At 34.1% G+C, this 18,700-nt stretch overlaps 1 pseudogene; it reads right to left on the bottom strand.

The window, feature by feature from the left end:
• Nucleotides 1–4,625: 4,625 nt before the first annotated feature.
• LOC130973854 (uncharacterized) lies at nucleotides 4,626–18,700 on the bottom strand (annotated as a pseudogene).

Below are 18,700 nucleotides of genomic sequence, written 5' to 3'. Positions count from 1 at the left end.
GAAAGCATAATTTTCAAAACCTGTTTCCCATTTAAATTGGGTTTGATTATTATTCCCAGATGTTCCAGCTTCATCCTTTACTTGTACTGGATGTACTGGTTCTTCATCACTAGAATAGTCTAAAACATATTCTTCTCTTTCAGAAAAATCTGGTTCTTCTTTAATCTGAAAACCTTGTTCCATAAGATATCTTCTTGAGCCATTTTTAATTGTTTAAAAAGCATTGTAACTTCTTCTAATTTTTCATCAATATTCATAATTTTAGAGGTGGTCTAATCTTTAGATTTGTTGTATCGATTTTATTTGGACTTCTTCTTTTTTAGGAATTTCTTTTGGAAATGTTTATCAAGTATTTGTTCAATTTTATTTATCATATTAGGTTCTTCCTTTTCTTTATTTTCTGAAATTTAGAGAAACTAATATTTCTTCAAGCATATCTATTATAGAATTTAATTGTGGATTAAAAGTATGATGAAGGGGGGATAATTATCTCCCTGATAACATTTTTAGAAACTCCATGTGAAATATAAGTTTTTTCGGGCTTTTGAAGTCCTTCAATAAAACTTATAGTAAAATAAAGATTTTGAGAAAAATCATTTTGTATTGATTTTAAGAATTCGGTGTCATTACAATTGACATTAGTTAAAATCATTAGTTTTTGATCTATTAATTTTGATAGATTAATTATTTCTTCTTTTAAATCTTCTAATTTACTAGTTTTTTCCATAAGGTGACGCTTTTCTTTGAAAAGGGCAACGGTTTTCAATTAAAAGTGTGGTTTTAGAATGAGTTGTTCAGATTTTGCCACATATCACATCTTTAAAACAACATCTTTACCATATATTTCACCAATTTTATAAGGTGACTGTTTCGATACGATTATTAATTATTCGTATAGGTACGATATAAAAAGTAAGCAAAAAAGCTTGCCACATAAATTATATTTATCTATATCGGTATTTATTTTTTTTAAAATATTATATTATTATAGAATAAAACACATAAGCAAAATAAATGGAAGCCAATTTTATATAAATGTCTTAAATGTAATAACGATTTATGGTTATCATATTTGTATTTGTATATAAATTCAATCTATTAGTTTCGATTTATAATTTTTTAAGATAAATCGATAATATTATCCAAATTAGTATGGAAAGTTATATAATAAAAAAATCACCTTCTATTTAGTAGGATTAAAACGATGAATGTGACTAATTCATAGTAAATCGAAACAAAAATAGTTTTGATTTAGGTCGATAGGAAATCGAAATATTGAGTTTTGATTTTCTGTCCATAGTAAATCGAATGGAGTTGCTTCGATTTATAGGAAATGTAAATTCAAAGTAAATCGAACGAAGAGGGTTTGATTAACTATATATATATATATATATATATATACACACACGGATATATACAATTTAAATTCAGTTGTTTCGAATTACATTTCACTATCTCCTCTACCTCCAAAACGCACTTTAAAGAGAAAAGTTAGACAACAACATCACAAAATTCAAAACGCGAACATGAAGGATGATCCGGATCGTATCTATCGATTGGACGGAGTTGCCCATATTACTGGAAGCATCAATAAAGAGGTTAATGAATGAATTTTTTTTAAGATAAATAAAAAATATTAGTAATATTAAATCGATTAGAATATTTGGTTATGAGTGTTAGTTAGAAATTAAAATTTTTAAACTACAATTCAACAAATGGTAGTTAGAGTAGTAATTTAATTATTTGTTAATTTTAAAACTACAAATGCTACTTAGAATTGTGATTATAAATAACTCTTAGTGAAAATAGTAATTAGAAATTCTATTAAGGTTTGTAATTTTTAAATGTTAGATTAACTAATAATTAAAAGTTTAGTTAGAATTTAATTTAAGTTAAAAGTGTCAGTGATAATAGTGATTCAAGATTTTATATTAAAGCTTTTTTAATTACAATAATCCGTGTTAGGTGAATTTTGATTTAGATTAGATTTTATTTTTTTGAATTTGTTAAGGATATAGATGATTTGTTTGGGGTTTAGGGTATTTTTCCAAAAGGATATGCATGATTTAATGGTCGTTTAGTGAATCGTTTTGTTAATTGTTATGGTTCTTGGAAAACATTTTTTATCGTTATGCAACCCACTCGATATATCACCAGCATGAGGAGGCAACATGGTATGTCTCTAGACAATAGGATCATACCGTACTTGTAGATGGCCAGCTTATACCATCTTGTAAGACTCAACAACCACTTGTTTTGATTGGGTGAGCCGCTAGTCAGTGTATTTGTTGAGAAGTGGCGTCCGGAGACGCATACCTTTCATATGACATTCGGGGAGTGCACGATTACTCTACAAGATATGACATACCAGCTAGGCCTCCTGATCGATGGTAAGTGCGTTAGTGGATGTTTGACAGACTTTGAAAGGTACGTTGAGGGTGGCCGACTTGCATGGACTTGGTTTGAAATGTGCCTCTGTCGACTTTTGCAGTACCTTAATCGATACGACAGCATCAACTCTTATCATAGGCAGTATGAAAGCAGATATAACATGATAATCAAGCATCCTGTGATCACTAGATATCGACGTGGCTTGACGTGTATGAGGTCCATTATACCGTCTTACCTCCCAAGTACCCTTTCGCTAGCGACGAGTGATCCGAATCAACCATGTGCAACCGTTGCTAAACTCCTTATACTTGTCATGGTACTTGACACAATCAAATTTCAGCACTCTGTACTCAACCTCACAGTGGATGCTATAAGTCTTCATGCTTAAGACGGCTTCCTCTTTATCCTAAAACTGTTGACCAACTTAGAATTCAACTAGATCTCTGGTATCCTGTGTATCTTTGGTCCTAAACAGATGCTACACCCAATAACCCATGTTGTGTCATGCCCTCCAAGTCTAAAGTCGAAAAGTGCGGGGGTATTGCTGAGTTTCACGACCTAGATGCTCCCCCAGCCCCAACTAGAATACTTTTTCCTAGATCATCATTGCTATCCTCATCAATCATGGCGGGCTCCACATAATAATTATCATCCTGCAGTACATCTTCAACACCATTTTGTTCTCCACCCTTCCCGGAAACCAAAATCATAACAGGAGTACCGGCCATTGCAATAACAAACTAATTGAAAGGTCAATTATCACCTATTTGTCCATCATCGTCGTGGATTAGATCAGTTGCGAATGACAGAGATGCCAGCAAAACTGTATCAAGTACAGTGACAGACACAAATGAAGACGGACCAACAACCATTGAACTAGAGACTCCTGGCATTGCTAAAGATTGAGGGTTCCAGTTTGATCCTCCAGAACTACAAATCACATCTCCAAGTTTGGCCAATAGCTCATGGGTCCTCACATCGAGAAACTGACGATAACAATAAAACAAAACTTGCAAATTTTTATCACTATCTATCACACCATCTCGTACAACAAAAATAGAAATTCTGTAAAATAATTTCTTTACCCGTTTCATGCCATGCAGTCCCAGTTTTTAGATTATAATATTCAAAAACTCAACAAAATTCGTAAAAGGTTTGATAAAGACACTCCACGGATCCTTATCAATAAATTTTATTCTCTCTCGTATTTTTTTTAATCGTTCTTCTATAGTGCACAAGAACTAAAAAATAATCCTCACTAGCCATTGAGTCACACTTTGATGAGAATTTAACTTTCTGCTCGTATTTATATAGGCAAGTCCCATAGTTAATTCGAATTTATTTAATTCGATTTATAACATTGGCCCATATATATAAATCGAATTTATTAGTTTCAATTTACTACCATTGGTCCTTATACATATAAATCAAATTCATTACCTTCGATTTAGTATCATTGCCCCTTTTATATATATATATATATATATTATTAGAAATTCATTAATTTTGATTTTATATCATGTTGTGTCCTATAAAATAAATCAAACCCATTTATTTCGATTTATATAATGCAATGTATATTTCTATAAAATTGAATCTATCTATTTCGATTTACCACAAGTATGGTTAAATTGAACCATTTCATTCGACTTATATAGAGGAAGGTAAATCGAATTTATTAGCTTTGATTACATAGTTTAATTAACAAAATCGGACATGCATGTAACGATTTTTTTTAGGACAATCATATAAATTTGAATACCATTTCATTTGTTTACGCCATTTACCCTAATATTATATATACAGAAATACCTTCTTAAATAATTATAAAATAAATATATCGTTGTAATTATTTTTTTTAAATGACTAAATAATTATTTTTATTTTCTGTAATAAAAATATACTTCTTCAATAACAACTAAAATTAAAATTAAATCATCAAATAATTTTAAAAAAATTTTAAATCACTTAACCAGACAAATCATCACAATTTCAAAAAAACATGTGTTTGATCTTGTTCTTTCAGCATCATCTCCAAATTGATAAACAAACCCTAACCCATCCAAAAACCAGTCATCTTCTCTCTTTCCTTGCTAACTTGTTGCTTCTGCAACCTGTCTCCGTTGCGTGCTCCCTTGCGTTGCGCCGTCGTAATGTCGTGCCATTGTGAAGGGACCATTTGGGTTGTGGCTGCTAGAGTTATATATGTACATAAGAAACGAATGACAAGGTGGTCATGACTCCCATTTACACATAATTTGATGAGTGTGTCTGAAACCATAAGTTAACACAAAGCTTCCATCCATTCTCTTCAAAACAAAGCTTTCCACAAGCACATAACACCCAAAATTTTCCCATTGAATTCCCCCTTCAAATTTCTCATCTCTAATTATCCTCTCTTGCCTCTTATTCCTACCCAACCAACCACCTCTTTCTTGCTCCCATTTCATTCTCTCCACAATAACCAAATTCAATCCAACACTAACCTCTCTTCCCACACTAAACCAAACCACTCCATCAACCGGCATTTTTTCTATAGAGATGTATATATTTTATAAGGTGATTGTTTTGATATTATTAATAATTTATATGTATCGGTACCATGTAAAAAGTGAACAAAAAACTTGCCACATAAATTATAGTTATCTATATCAGTATTTATTTTTTAAAAGATATTATATTATTATAGTATAAAAAACATAAATAAAACAAATGAAAGCCAATATTACATGAATATCCTAAATGCAATAACGTTTTATAGTTGTCTTGTTTCTATTTATAGGTAAATAGAATTTATTAGTTTCAATTTACAACTTTTCAATATAAATAGAATCAATATGATTTCAATTAGCATAAAAAGATATAAAATAAAATAACCAGTTTCGATTTAGTAGGGTTAAGACATTGAATGTGGCTGATCCATAGAAAATCAAAACAGCAGGCTTTGATTTATAGGAAACGTGCACCCAAGATAAATCGAATGAGATATGTTCGATTTACTATATATATATATATATATATATATATATATATATATATATATATATAAAATTCGAATTCATTTGTTTCAAATTACATTTCGCTATCTCTTTCACCCCCAAACGTACCCTAGAGAGAAAAGTTAGACAACAATACCACAAGATTCAAAATTATAAACATGGAAGATGACCCAGATTGTATCTATCGATTGGAGAAAGTTGTCTATATTGTTAGAAGAATTAATAAAGAAGTTAATGAATGAATTTTTGTTTCAAGATAGATAAAAAATATTAGTAATATTAAATTGCTTAAAGTATTCGTTTATAAGGGTTAGTTAGAAATTAGAATTTTTAAACTACAAATGGTAGTTAGAGTAGTAATTTAGTAGTTTGTTAGAATTTTGAAATTACAAATGCTACTTAGAGTTGTGATTGTAAATAACTGTTAGTGAGAGTAGTGATTAGAAATTTTGTTAGAGTTTGTAAGTTTTAAATGTTAGATTAACTAGTAACTAAAAATTTAGTTAGAATTTAATTTAGATTAAAAGTGTCAGTGATAATAGTGAGTTAGAATTTTACATTAAAGTTTTTTTTTTTTTAAATTAGAATGCTCCATGTTAAGTGCATTTAGATTTAGATTATATTTGATTTTTTTTAATTTGTTGGGAATATGGGTATTGTAAAATTATTTGTTTGAGTTTAGGGTATTTCTTCAAAAAAGCATGCATTATTTAATAGTTGTTTAGTGAATTATTTTGTTAATTGTTATGATTCTTAGAAAATACTTTTTTTTATCATTATGCAGCCCACTCGATGTATCACTAGCATGAGAAGGTAGCATAGTATCTCTCTAGACTATAGAATTATATCATACTTGCAAATGGCCGGCTTATACCATCTTGTGAGGCTCAACGACATTAGGTTCGATTGGATGAGTGATGATTAGATTATTGACGGTTTAGAATTTTACAAATGAAATCTCGTCGAAGTATAGTTTCTAAACCAACAATAATCATTTCATACAAAAGATTATTTGTCACAAGTAACAAACCCCTAAATTTATAAACCGAAGTATTCAAATCTCGGGTCGTTCTCCCTAGGAATTACAATAAAGTGTCTTGTTATTGGTTATGAGTTATTTTTGGGGTTTTGATAAGAAACATGAAAGATAAATGGCAAGAAAGTAAACTAATGGCTAAAAAGGTCTTGGCAAGGGTTGGTGGTCAAGGTTCTCTATCCTAATCACTAGCCACAATATGAGAATTGGCAAAGATTAATCTCATTAAATCATCCTCTAACTAGTAGTAAAGGAAAGTTAAATGAGATATATCAATCCAAGTCCATAGGTCCTAACTCTTCACTATTAGTGAGAACTAGAGTCAATGGCTCCCAATCATCAATCACTTAGACACTAGTAACTCAAGAGTTCCTAAGTTACCTTTCCAAACCAAGAGCACAAAATTCTACTCTAAAATCCAACCAAGCATTTCATCAAACACTTGGAAGGCATAAAAGAAAAGCATAGTAATTCAACAACAAGAACAAAATCTAACAACAGTTATTGCAAGGAATTAACAACAACAATTAAAAGAAACACATTTATTATGAATTACCTCAAATTGAATTGAAAGAGAAGAGTAGATCTACAACAAAGTATGAGAACAACATAAAGGAAATTATAACAAAAGAATAGAAGAATGATGAATGTAAAAACAAGGAATTGAGAAGATAGAAGTAGAAGAAGATGAATCTAAACCTAGATCTAAGAACTAAACTTTATCCTAATCCTAATCCTAGAGAGAAGTGAGAGTTTCTCTCTCTAGAAACTAACTCTAACTACTTCTAAAACTAAACTATGACTAATGATGATAAGTATGTTGATTCCCCTTCAATCCTTGGCTTAAATAGCATCAGAAATGAGTTGGATTGGACCCACAAGGCTTCTAAAATCGCTGGCCACGAGTTGCATTAAGTGGGTCATGTGCCACCATCAGCGCGTCTGCGTACCGTGCGCATGCGCGCCCCTATGCGCGATACAACTATGGAAAATCTTATATCGTTTTGAAGCCCCGGATGTTAGCTTTCCAACACAATTGGAACCGCATCATTTGGACCTCTGTAGCTCAAGTTATGGTCATTTAAGTGCCAAGAGGTCAGGCTTGACAGCTTTCCGGTTCTTTCATTTCTTCATAAGTTCTCCAACTTTACATGCGTTTTCTTCATTTCCTTGATCCAATCTTTGCCTCCTAAATCTGAAATTACTTAACAAACATATCAAGGCATCTAATGGAATCAAGGTGAATTAAATTTAGCTATTTTAAGACCTAAAAAGCATGTTTTCACTCTTAAGCGCAATTAAAGGAGAATATACAAAACCATGCTAATTCATTGGGTAAATGTGAGAAAAGGTCTACAAAATACTCTAAATTCAACGCAAGATAAACCGTCAAATTGGGGTTTATCAAACTCCCCACACTTAAACCTTAGCATGTCCTCATGCTAAACCAAGAATGAAATAAGGGATATAACACTTATTCAAAGCAAGAAACTATATGCATCCAACTAAATGCAAAATGATTCTACCTACTTGGTTAAAAATAAATCAATCTCCAAGACATACATGCACAAGTAGGGCTTAAGATCATATAACGATTCATGAGTCCTACCAATTTAAATATAAAAGTGAAGTTCAAGAAGACTTGCAAGAAGAACGCTCATGAAAGCCGGGAATCAAGGAATTGAGCATCGAACCCTCACCGGAAGTGTTTGCTCTAGTCGCTCGGTGTTTGGGGTTGATTCACTCAATTCTCCCATAATCATGCTTTCCAAGATTTATTTTTCATCTAACAATCAACAATTATTCAATGCATGCATACAATTATCATGAGGTCTTTTCTTTAGGTTGTAATGGGGTTAGGGTTAAGGTAGGATTATATATGGTCAAGTGGACTAGAATTTGAATCTTTGATTAGCTTAAACTTTCCCACCTAACCTATATAATGACCTATACAATTGAATACTAGTCTAACTACCCATTCTTCACTTTTCCACATACTCATGCATTTTCTTTTCATTTCACAACACTTATGCATTGATTCTTTTATTGAACTTTACTTTGGGGCATTTTGTCCCCTTTTTATTCTTTTCTTCTTTTTCTTTCTTTTTCTTTTTTTTTTGTTTCACTTTTCTTTCTCTTTTTCTTTATTTTCCTCATTTTTTTTCTAGAATATCAAGGCATAGGGACTTACATTTAATTAACACATGAGTATGCACCCGATTCCCAAATAATAAAATATAAAACAAACACATCTTTTTACCTCAACCAATGTCCCTCCCAAGTTTCCCACACTTGAATGATGCTCACACACACTAGCATATAAACTAATCAAAGATCCAAATAAAGGACATTTATTGTTTTTCGCTTTAAGGCTTGTAATGTGCTAATATTAAGAACAAGTAGGTTAAGCGTAGGCTCAAAATTGGTTACAATGGAGAGTAAAAGACAGGCTATTTGGGTAAGTGAGCTAATGAAGTGATGGCCTCAATCATATAAATGCATGAATACAAGGAATAATGGACATATAGATTCAAATAAATCAAAGATTACAATTATAGAAAGAGAACAATTACACACAAAAAGGAAAATAAGTGGCTATAAGATGTAACCACATCATTAGGCTCAAATCTCACAAGCTTGTGTTCTTAGCTCAATTTCCATGTTCCAAAATACATTCTTTCAAGCAAGTTCCACAAAAAAATTGTTTTAATTGGTAGGGTGCCCTAAAATAGTTTCTCGGAAAAGAATTCATCACTCTAACCAAGTAGTCCTAATAAGAAAGAAGTAGTAAAATATGTACAAATTCTAACTAACATGCAACCTATCATGCAAATGCAATAACTAACATTGGTGTTGAAAAAGCAAATTGTTACCCATGGAGATCGGTCGACGACCTCCCCACACTTGAAGATTGCACCGTCCTCGGTGCATGCAAAGAAGAGCAATGTGGACGGGTTGCTACAATTGATGAGCTCCTCAAACGGTTGTGTGGATGACTTGTTTGTTGCCCCATTTAAAGCTATTCATTTCTCCCTTCTTGGTGGCCAACCTAAAAGGAAAGAAAAAAGAAAGAAAATTATGCCTATAACAAAGATATGAAAGTAAATAGAACATAGGCGGGGGCTAATGCCAAATAAAAGTAGGGTTCTCACTACATGTTAGCTACGCATGTAAAAGAGAAAACAATATAAGCCAAGGCCTATCAACTAATACTTGATGCAAGAGTAAAGTTAAAGCATGAAAAACATATTGAGCATCAAGATCAAATAAGAATTGACACAAACAAGATTAGTGATACGCATGAAAGCATTTGGTTCCATCCTAACTCAATGATGTGGAAGTATAAGAACAAAGAGTAGTGAGTTAGAGAGGGTTAAAGCACTAATCTTGGTGTGTGGAACAAAGATTACAATTAATGAGAAACAAGTCTTAAAGCACCCAAAGAATGCAAGGAATTCTCAACAACTGAGTATGAAAGATGCAACACCATTATTGAAATGACACTTAGAAAAAAAATTGAAAACATGTTATAAAATCTAAATGAAAATGGAAAGAGTAGAAGTATGCGAATGCGATGAGCAAAAGAAAATGGAAGCGGGTAAAAAAAACTTTTTTTTTATATACTGACGCGTGCGCGTCATGCATGCTTACGCGTCGATGTGCATATTGGTTGAAGGACGCGTACGCGGCATGTGCTCCCACGCGTGCGTCGAGTTAGGCCGGAGGCGTAATGTCGGCCCAAGTCTGGCACAACTCTCGGGTAAAAGTACCAGGAGTGTAGATCGTGCAATCGACGCGCGCGCGCGCAGCGTGCGTGCGCGTGCATTGCGAAATTAGCCCTTTGGACGCGTACGCGCCAGGTGCGCACACGCGTGTATTGGGTTGTGCCTAAGACCCAACGTTCGCTCAGTGCAGGCCTAACTCTCGGGTTTTTGGCAGGAGGTGAAATTTTTACATCTACGCGTACGCGTACAGTGCGCTTACGCGTGGATGGTCGAAAACGCTTAGGCACGCGTACGCGCACAGTGCGCATACGCGCGGATGGTGCTCTGTTTTTCAAAAAAATTTCTATCTTTTTGCACCAATCCAAGTATTCCAAACCTCCAAACAGCTACCAAAACACCCTAAAATCTTATTTAACATACTAGACTACCAAATATACTCAACTAAGCAATAAAACAAGAAATTATACAAATTCTACCAATATTTACAAAAGAGAAAATGAAAAGATATTACCATGGTGGGGTGTCCCCCACCTTACACTTTTGTTTATTGTCCTTAAGTTGGACTTATGGGGAGCTCCTCTCAAGGTGGCTTGTGCTTGTATTCATCTTGGAACATCCACCAATGCTTGCATTTCCAATAAATTCCATTCTTCGAGTTCAATTCCCCCAAGCTTTGATGGGGTTCTTCATGGATTGTGGGCTCCCAAAATTGATTTTCCTTGTGCGATCCGGGATCCCACACTTTGTTTTGACACCCGTCTTTGAGTTGATCATTATTAGTCCATGTGGGTGGCATGACATTAGAATTCTAAAAGAAGCTTCGAAACAACTTCCTAGACCCATGCAATTTGGTTCTACACCAACTAATTCTCTTGAATTTTGGACTTGCAACCATCATGAGCTTAGAATGATGTTTCCAACCACTACACAAATCTTTCCTACTCTTAACTCCACAAAGAGCTCTAAGTTGACCATCACTTTCAATCAAACCATATTCAAGTGAGAAATTAAAGCTTAGGGATGAGATTTTTACCCACTTGAATGTTGTGTTGGATGGTGACTTGAGAAGGGAGGCTTCCCCACACTTAGACAAAGCAAGGTCTACTTCTTTAGGCTCTTCCTTGGTTGTTTCCACCTCTTTGCAAGCTTCTTCAATTTCAACCATTTCCCCTTTTTCACTTGGCTTGGTGTTGTCTTCAAGAACTTCATCTTGCCCCAATGGGAGGTGATTCAATTTTGGATAGGAATTCATTGATGAATGAATCCATCTCTTGATCAACCTCTTCATATTCTTCAATTTCGATATACACCATGCCAACTTTTCTCTCTTGGTAGCTCTCCTCCAATTCACTCTCTTTTTCGTTACTCACCAAGGGTATGGGAGGTTGTGCATATTCTTTTATAATTTTTAACTTCATGTCCAATGGGAGAGGATTCCATTGTAGAGAGAAATTCATCCATGATTGAATCCATCTCTTGATAAGCCTCTTCCAAGTCTCCAACGATGATATGCCTTGGAGGTTGTGCACCCTCCTCAACATCAATATCAAGCTTCTTGGAAGAGTGCTCTATGATGCTACATTCCCTTGGACTTTCAACATCTCTTAAATCTTCAACCACTTCTTCCTTTTCTTCAATGATCATAGGCTTCTCCAATCGTTCCAACACAAAACTTGGTTCTTCCTTCTCCACCAGATTTTCCAATTTCTCTTTCATACTTTGCTCTTCTTTAGATTTTTCGCATGTGGCTACGGAAGTACCTTGAGTGTTCAAACATTGGTAGGCTAAAGCGTGCACTACCTTAGTTAAGTTGGTCATAAACTCAAGTGTATCCTGCTTCATGGCCTCTTATCCTTGAAGTAACAAAGTGAGAGAATCGTCTACTGGGACTTGGGGTGGGTAGGAAGGTTCATTATTTTGGAGAAAAGGTTCATAATAGGAAGGCGGTTCTTCTTGGTAAGGTTGTGAAGATTGTGTGTATTGAGGTGGTTCTTGGGAGTAATAGTGATAGAATTGTGGTGGTTCCATAGGTGGTTCATATAGCTCAAAAGATGGTTGGTATGGTGGGTATGGATTGTGGTCATGTGGAGGTGTTTGATGGAAAGAGGCTTGTGAGTATGGTTGAGAGCTATGTTGAGGATATGGCTCATAGGCATATGGTGGTGGTTCTTGAAAATCACAAGGAGATTCACGATAGCCATTGGATTGGTATGCATCATAGAATGGCTCTTCTTCATAGTGCATTGGTGGAGGTTGTTGCCATGAAGATTGATCATAAGCATATGGCTCTTCCCACCTTTGATTATCCCATTCTTGATACACATTCTCATTAATGTTTCCATTACCTACAACATAGTTGTAACTACACTCATAGCCTAAGTGAGAATTCATGATAGCAAGAAAAAAAAAAAAAAAAAACAAAAGCTAATAGAAAATAAAAGAAACAAAACTCTACAACTAGCAAATAAAGCAAAAAGCAAGATATTCACACTATTCACATATATACAATAACCAATAACACAACACCATTGCAATACCCCGGCAACGGCGCCATTTTGATGATTGGATTTTTTATGGTATAGAATTTCACAAATGAATTCTCGTTGCAAGTATAGTTTCTAAACAAATCAATGATCCTTTCATACAAAAGATTATTTGTCACAAGTAACAAACCCCTAAATTTATAAACCGAAGTATTGAACCTCGGGTCGTTCTCCCTAGGAATTACAATAAAGTGTCTTGTTATTGGTTATGAGTTATTTTTGGGGTTTTGATAAGAAACATGAAAGATAAATGACAAGAAAGTAAACTAATGGCTAAAAAGGTCTTGGCAAGGGTTGGTGGGCAAGGTTCTCTATCCTAATCACTAGCCACAATATGAGAATTGGCAAAGATTAATCTCATTAAATCATCCTCTAACTAGTAGTAAAGGAAAGTTAAATGAGATATATCAATCCAAGTCCATAGGTCCTAACTCTTCACTATTAGTGAGAACTAGAGTCAATGGCTCCCAATCATCAATCATTTGGACACTAATAACTCAAGAGTTCCTAAGTTACCTTTCCAAACCAAGAGCACAAAATTCTACTCTAAAATCCAACCAAGCATTTCATCAAACACTTGGAAGGCATAAAAGGAAAGCATAGTAAATCAACAACAAGAACAAAATCTAACAACAATTATTGCAAAGAATTAACAACAACAATTCAAAAGGAACACAATTATTATGATTTACCTTGAATTGAATTGAAAGAAAATGGAAGGAACAAGAGTAGATCTACAACAAAGTATAAGAACAACATAAAGGATATTACAACAAAAGAATATAAGAATGATGAATGTAACAACAAGGAATTGAGGAGATAGAAGTAGAAGAAGATGAATCTAAATCTAGATCTAAGAGCTAAATTTAATCATAATCCTAATCCTAGTTCTAGAGAGAAGAGAGAGCTTCTCTCTCTAGAAACTAACTCTAACTACTTCTAAAACTAAACTATGGCTAATGATGATAAGTATATTGATTCCCCTTCAATCCTTGGCTTAAATAGCATCAGAAATGAGTTGGATTGGGCCCACAAGGCTTCTAAAATCGCTGGCCACGAGTTGCATTAAGTGGGTCATGTGCCACCATCGGCGCGTCCGCGTACTGTGCGTGTGCGCGCCCCTATGCGCAATGCAACTATGTCAAATCTTATATCGTTTCGAAGTCCCGGATGTTAGCTTTCCAATGCAACTGAAACCGCATCATTTGGACCTCTGTAGCGCAAGTTATGGTCGTTTAAATGCCAAGAGGTCAGGCTTGACAACTTTCCGGTTCTTTCATTTCTTTATAAGTTCTCCAACTTTACATGCTTTTTCTTCATTCCCTTGATCCAATCTTTGCCTCCTAAATCTAAAATTACTTAACAAACATATCAAGGCATCTAATGGAATCAAGGTGAATTAAATTTAGCTATTTTAAGACCTAAAAAGCATGTTTTCACTCTTAAGCGCAATTAAAGGAGAATATACAAAACCATGCTAATTCATTGGGTAAATGTGAGAAAAGGTCTACAAAATACTCTAAATTCAACGCAAGATAAACCGTCAAATTGGGGTTTATCAATGAGCCGCTAGTATGTGCATTTATCGAGAGGTAGTGTCCGGTGACGCATATCTTTCATATTCCATTCGGGAGGGTGCACGACTACTCTATAGGATGTGGTGTACCAGTTACAGTAAGTGCGTTAGTGGATGTCTAACGGATTTTGAGACGTACATTGAGGGTGGCCGACCTGCATGGACTTTGTTCAAAATGTGCCTCTGTCGACTTTTGCAGTACCTTTATCGACACGGTAGCATAAGCTCTTATCATAGGTAGTATGAAAGCAGGTATAACATGATAGTCAAGTATCTTGTGATCATTAGATATCGATGTAGCTCTTATGAGGTCCATTATACCGTCTTACCTCCCAAGTACTCCTCTGCTAGCGACGAGTGATCCGAATCAACTATGTGCAACCGTTGCCAAACTCTTTACACTTTACATAGTACTTGACATGATCAAATTCTAGCACTTTATACTCAACCTCACGGTGGATCTTATAAGTCTTCACGCTTAAGACGACTTCCTCTTTATCTTAAAACTACTCACCAACTTGGAACTCATCTAGACCTCTGGTATCATGTGTATCTCTGGCCTCAAATTCACATGCTACATCTGATAACCCAGTTTTTCTCATGGCCTCCAAGTCTAAAGTCGAAAAGTACGTGGGGTATTGCTGAGTTCATGAACTAGATGCTCCCCCACCCACAATTAGAATACTCCTCCCTAGATCATCATTGCTATCATCATCAATTACGGCGGACTCCACATCATCATCATCCCGTAGTACATCTTCGACACCATCTGGTTCTCCACCCTACCTGAAAACCGAAATCATAACACGAGTATCGGCCATCGTAATAGCAATCTAACCGAAAGGTCGATTATCACCTATTTCTCCATCATCGTCGCGGTTTAGATCAATTGCGAATGATGGAGATACCACCAAAACTGTCTCAGGTGCAATGATAGGCACAGATGAAGAGGCTCCAATAGGCATTGAACTAAAAGCTCCTGGCATTACTAAAAATTGAGGATTTTCGTTCGATCCTTCAAAACTATAAACAATATCTCCAAACTTGGCCAATAGCTCATAGGTTCTTGCCTTGGGAAATTGACGACAATAATGAAACAAAACTTGTAAATCTTCATCACTGTCTATCACAAAGGAGTCATATTTCACACCATCTCGTACAATAGAAATAGAAATTCTGTAAATTTATGCCATGTAGTCCCAGTTTTTGGATTATAGTATTTTGAAACTCAACAAAATTCGTAGAAGGTTTGATAAATACACTCAACAAATCTTTATCAGTAAATTTTATTCCCTCTCACGTTTTTTTTAAACGTTCCTCATAGTACACAAGAACTAAAAAATAATTTTCACTAGCCATTATGAATCACACTTTATTAAGAATTTAACTTTTTGCTCGTATTTATATAGACAAGCCTCGTAGCTAATTCGAATTTATTTAATTCAATTTATAACATTGATCCATATATATAAATTGAATTTATTAGCTTCAATTTACTACCATTGGCCCCTTATACATATAAATCGAATTCATTAACTTCGATTTATATCATGTTGTGTCTCATATAATAAATCAAACCATTTACTTCGATTTATATAATGCAACATACATTCATATTAAATCGAATCTATCTATTTCGATTTACCACTGGTATGGCTAAATTGAATCCATTTCATTCAATTTATATATAGGAAGGGCAAATCGAGTTTATTAGATTCGATTTACATAGTTTTATTGACAAAACCGGACATGCATGTAGCGTTTCTTTTAGGTCAATAATGTAAATTTAAATGTTATTTTATTTGTTCATGTCATTTACCCTATTATTATGTATATAAAAATACACTCATAAATCATTATAAAAAATAAATATATTTATATAATTATTTTTGTTAAATGACTAAATAATTATTTTTATTTATGTAATAAAAATATCATTCTTCAATAACAATTAAAAATATCCCTTTTCAACGGGATGGAATTCTTGGAGCGGGGGACAATACTTGCAAAGACACTTAAGACACTTCGGCAACGCCTAGGTGAAAGTTAGGAATGTATATTGTACCTGAGTGAACCCTTAACTCTTTTTTATAGTAGGAATTTGTTTATCATATATATCTTATAAGATAAGAGGGATATTCAATTTTGAATGTTGGTTAGGAATTTGATTGCCAGACCGATTTCTTTTATCAAACAACCGGTACGAAACAATTGAAAACTTTCAAATGGGATACAAATTAAGGGGGTTGGACATAATTAAAAAATTGAGTGACAGCTACAAAAAGAGATGATCCATACTTAATTCCCATCACTGATCGTTCTTCGTGTTAAGATCACAATGAGATATGAAAATATCTTTATTTGATTAAATATGTTTAATTGAACCATTTAAATATTCGTAATACTATCTCATATCTTTATAAAATAACCATATTATATATTTTGAGGGTTGAGCTTTTGATATGGACACTTGCAATAGAAGTACTTTCGGATTGTTTCATACCACTAAAAGCATACATCTTTCATTTTTTTATATCCAAATAGTTTCCAAACTAGTATGTACATAAGTCATAAGAAACAAATGACAAGGTGGTCATCACTCCCATTTACACATAATTTGATTAGTGTGTCGGAAACCATAAGTTAACACAAAGCTTCCATCCATTCTCCTCAAAACAAAGCTTTCCACAAGCACATAACACCCAAAATTTTCCCATTTATTTCCCCCTTCAAATTTCTCATCTCTAATTATCCTCTCATGCCTCTTATTCCTACCCAACCAACCACCTCTTTCTTGCTCCCCATTTCATTCTCTCCACAATAACCAAATTCAATCCAACACTAACCTCTCTTCCCACACTAAACCAAACCTCCATCAACACCATTCCCTTCACGCCACTTAGCTTCCTTTCTACCCACCATAGCAAATTCTGTTTCAACAACAACATCCACTAACACCCCATCATTACCTTTACTACCAAAAACACTACTATTCTTCATTGACAAAATCTTCTCCCATCTTTGCTCAAGTGTCAATGTGTAAAACACAGATCTTTCCATTTGGTCCTTGAGTTCCATTCCTTCCTTCACAAACATAAATGGACAGTACCAATTCCCAATAACCACAGAACCAGAACTATCATTAGACAATGGGAAATCAAATGCCGGTAATTGACCGCGCAACAATTGATTTAGGCCAAGAGCTTCTTCCAAATTGTAATTCCTGGGTGTAGAAGCTGCAACTTTCCAACCTTTCCTCCTTAAGAATAAAGGAGGGAACCCATCAGGAGCAACAGACTTTGCATGGAAACCATAACTCTTCTTGATTATCTGGAATTGTTGATATTGGTTGAAGGGGTCCAAAGGTCTTGGTTTAACATCTTTCACAAAATTGAAGCATAAACAAGTTCTCATATCCTCTTCCTTTGAACTTGTACATGCCTTCCTGCTCGTCAACATAACAAAACAGTTTGTAGAATAGTAATAGTACTATAGTAGGGTAAACTAAGAAAATAATGATAAAAAATGCATTTTAAAAATTGATAAAAGTAACTCATTGCCAAATAGCTTTCTTATTGTTGAAAAAAAAAAAACACTAATGTGCCAAAAGCAAATATTTATGTGGAAATCTTAGATAGTAGTATAGTACCGCGTCAACTTTTTTTTTTTTATCAACAGAAATTGAACTAGATTATTCGTTATTTTTTGTCAATTTTTTTAAATCTTTAGAACTTAATGCTAATACATTTTAGAGAAAATAATACATCTTTGGAATTTTTTTTTCTTTTTGGTAGGTGCTTCAATCTTTAAAAATATAGTTTTTGTGGTTTAAAAAGATTTATGACACCATAAATCACATATACATATACGACAGTATGAACACTTTCTCTAATTCCAAATTCGTATATATATTCTTATGTGCTTCTATTGAGTAGAGAACATGATAGCCAGTTTCAAATTGACAAGATAAATTGATGGATATCCATAAAACATATCAATTCCAATGCAAGATTAATTATTTTGTGGATTCAAGCATGGAGGGAGAAAGATTAGCATACATACCCTTGATGCTTTCCTTTCCTCCATATAACATAGTAGCGGTTGGAAGACAAGGGCTGATTAAGAACTGGAATGAACATAACTTCGTCGCAATCCGTTGTGGACCCACTTTCTCCTCTATTAACAGTATAACTGACGGTAAGATTCATGCTCTGAGGAAAAGGGAAATGGCTGATGTTTGTGTTTTTAAACAAACCAAAGAACCAGTAGCTTTGTGCTGCTTCATCTTGGAGAACAAGAAAACCTGAATTTGGACCCTCTGAAAGAAGGTGCCTCAGAAAGGGCATTAACGTCTTTCTTTAACAATGAACGAGGCCATGTTGAATACATTCTTGATTCTTCTTAATTTCTTTCTCTTCTTATTCTTTAAG

This window comes from Arachis stenosperma, chromosome 1, assembly GCF_014773155.1.
Source record: "Arachis stenosperma cultivar V10309 chromosome 1, arast.V10309.gnm1.PFL2, whole genome shotgun sequence".
Taxonomy (NCBI): Eukaryota; Viridiplantae; Streptophyta; class Magnoliopsida; order Fabales; family Fabaceae; genus Arachis; species Arachis stenosperma.
Note: the sequence above shows the minus strand (reverse complement) of the source record. Positions and strands in the feature narration are given on the sequence as shown.